This window comes from Vicugna pacos, chromosome X (genome assembly GCF_048564905.1).
Source record: "Vicugna pacos chromosome X, VicPac4, whole genome shotgun sequence".
Lineage (NCBI taxonomy): Eukaryota > Metazoa > Chordata > Mammalia > Artiodactyla > Camelidae > Vicugna > Vicugna pacos.
Window position 1 is genome coordinate 77,888,572 of NC_133023.1, and position 3,268 is coordinate 77,891,839.

A 3,268-nucleotide genomic window follows, 5' to 3' on the forward strand; every position below is an offset into this window, starting at 1 on the left:
TATTCTACCCATTTTTGTGAGAATTCTTATATTTTCAAAGTAAGAGATACTCTGCCAAAGTTCAGTAGGTATTCTGTATGAATTGTTCTGTATGTAGATGTAGTTTTTGGTGTATTCACGGGAGAGAGTGAGTTAGTCATTCTTCAAGTTCATTATCTTTGCAGTCTTAGAACAACCTTATTGTTGATATGAGAAAAGTTTTAGTGGTCTGGATAGAAGATGAAACTAGCCACAACATTCCCTTCAGCCAAAAGGTTAATCCAGAGCATGGCTCTAATTCTCTTCAATTCTGTGAAGGCTAAGAGAGGTGAGGATGCTGCAGAAGAAAAGTTTTAAGCTAGAATAGGTTGGTACGTGGGGTTGAAGGAAAGAAGCTGTCTCCATAACATCAAAGTGCAAGGTGAAGCAGAAAGTGGTTATGTAGAAGCTGTCACAAGCTATGCAGAAAATCTAGCTAAGATCATTAGCAAAGGTGGCTACACTAAATAACAGATTTTTCAACGTAAACATAACAGCCTTATATTGGAAGAAGATGCTATCTAGGACTTTCATAGTCAGAGAGGAGAAGTCAACGCTTGGCTTCAAAGCTTCAAAGAACAGGCTGACTGACTCTTGTTCAGGGCTAATGCTGCTTGTAGCTTTAAGTTGAAGCCAATACTGATTTACCATTCTGAAAATCCTAGTGTCTTTAAGAATTATGCTAAATCTACTCTATGCATACTCCATAAATGGAGCAACAAAGACTAAATGACAGCACATCTGTTTACAACATGGCTTACTGAATGTTTTATGCCCACTGTTGAGACATATTGCTCAGGAAAAAAAATCCCTTTCAAAGTACTACTGCTCATTGATAATGCACCCGGTCACCCAAGAGCTCTGATAGAAATGTATAGCAAGATTAATGTTTTCATTATATAGAATAGCTAAACAGGATTATACTGTATAGCACAGGGAAATATACACAAGATCTTGTGGTAGCTCATAGTGAAAAAGAATGTGAAAATGAATATATGTATGTCCATGTATAACTGAAAAATTGTGCTCTACACTGGAAATTGACACAACATTGTAAACTGACTATAACTCAGTAAAAAAATGTTAAAAAATGTTTTCATGCCTGCTAACATTACATCCATTCTGCAGCCCATAGATCAAGGAGTAATTTCAACATTCAAGTGTTGTTATTTAAGAAATACATTTTATAAGGCTTTAACTGTCATAGGTAGTGATTCCTCTGATGGATCTGGGCAAAGAAATTAAAAACCTTCTGGGAAGGATTTACCATTCTAGATGCCATTAAGAACATTCTTGATTCATTGGAAGAGGTTAAAATGTCAACACTAACAGGAGTTTGAAAGAAGTTGATTCCAACTTTCATGGGTGACTTTGAGAGGTTCAGGACTTCAGTGGAGGAAGTAACTGCAAGAGAACTAGAATTAGAGGTGGAGCCTGAAGATGTGACTGAATTCCTGCAATCTCATGATAAAACTAATGGATGAGGAATTGCTTCTTATGGATGAGCAAAGAAAGTTGTTTCTTGAGACAGAATCTCTTCCTGGGGAAGATGCTATGAAGATTGTTGAAATGACAATCAAGGATTTAGAATATTACACAAACTTACTTGATAAAATAGTGGCAGGTTTTGACAAGATAGACCTCAATTTTGAATGAACTTCTACTGTGGGTAAAATGTTATCAAACAACATCACATGCTATGAAGGAATCATTTGTGAAAGGAAGAGTTGGTCGATGCAACAAATGTCATTGTTATCTTATTTTAAGAAATTGTCACAGCCAGCCCAACCTTCAGCAACCACCACACTAATCAGTCAGCAGCCATAAAAATTGACACAAGAACCAGCAAAAAGATTATGGTTCACTGAAGTTTCAGAAAATTGTTAGCAATTTTTAGCAATAAAGTATTTTTAATCAAGGTTTGTACATTTTTTTATGGGAAAGCTCAAACACAGTCCCCCACTACCACAAATTATGCAGTTGTTTCTCACACTTGGGGAAATCGCAGGGGTCAGCACATCCAGAGTGCAATGGATGAGCCTTGCCCTGCGAAAACCACCTTCATGATCATGCTATCTCCCCTGCCAGGTAAGTATGGGGTTTGTACATTTTTAAGACATAATGCTATTACACACTTAATAGACTATGGCATAGTGTAAACATAACTTTTATTTGCACTGAGAAACCAAAAAATTCATGTGACTCACGTTATTATAATATTTGCTATATTGCACTGGTCTGCAACGAAACTTACAATATTTCCAAGGTATACCTGTACCCATAATTAAGGCAAAGCTGAGTGAATCAGGAGGAAAAGTAACAGTTTCAGGTTCAGAAGACATGGGTTCCAGTCTGGAATTAGCCAAGGAGTAGGAGCATGACATGGGGCAGCGTGTGACCTTAAGGTCCCAAGCCTCAAGTTCACCATTCAGGAAGTGAGGATTCTCTTCCCCATAGGGTCCTTGTCAGGACTTATTGAAATCACAAGGCAGGGAAGTACACACAAATGCTTTAGTCCCAGCCAGGCCTGAAATTTGAGGCTCAGTTTCCTCATCTGTAAAGAATGAATCACAATGTGGAGCGGAGTTATAGCAAAAGGATTAAATGTTATATGATTAAAAGACAACCCAGTGTCATATTATGCACATGATTAATGAGAATATTAAAATGATGATATCTTATCAGGGATTAGTGGAACATTTTGCTTCCTTCGGTATTTTACTTTTTTTTTTTTTTTTTACTGTTTTCCAAATGAAATATATCTAAGAGTATCCACAAAGCAAATTATTTAGAAATGTCCAAACCTGCAATTCTACCTCTGGAAGGTTCATTTGGTCTTTGCCATGCAGAACTATGTCTGCTAAAAATCAGAGTGTTACTGTACTACTCTCCTAGGTTCTTTTAGAGGAGGGAGCATCAATCTGCAGCCTCTACAGCTTCTCTGAAGTACACACTCCATCTGCTGTCTGTGGAAAAACTCTGCAGTTTCATTGCTGAACTGACTCGTGTCCCCAGTGCCCTGCTCAAAGGTGGAAGAGAGAATTTTAGATGAATATTCAGATAAGATATTTGAAAACTTCAGTGTCTTCAGTCCATTGTGCGATGCTACAGCCTATGAAAAATTTTGAGCTCACAGTCTTTGGCCCCCTTTCCCATGAAAAGTGTATCTGGAGATGGTAAAGGTGGTGGAGTCACTAGATGCCCAGTGGTAGTCAAACCAGTAGCGTATGCCTGAGATTTCTCACATGAA

The 3,268-nt window shown here is 37.8% G+C and overlaps 1 non-coding gene across 1 annotated transcript; it reads right to left on the reverse strand.

The window, feature by feature from the left end:
- Nucleotides 1-1,952: 1,952 nt before the first annotated feature.
- On the reverse strand, nt 1,953-2,114 carry LOC140692075 (U1 spliceosomal RNA). Its single transcript, XR_012067656.1, has one exon. It is a non-coding gene; the product is annotated as a U1 spliceosomal RNA (small nuclear RNA).
- Nucleotides 2,115-3,268: the final 1,154 nt, after the last annotated feature.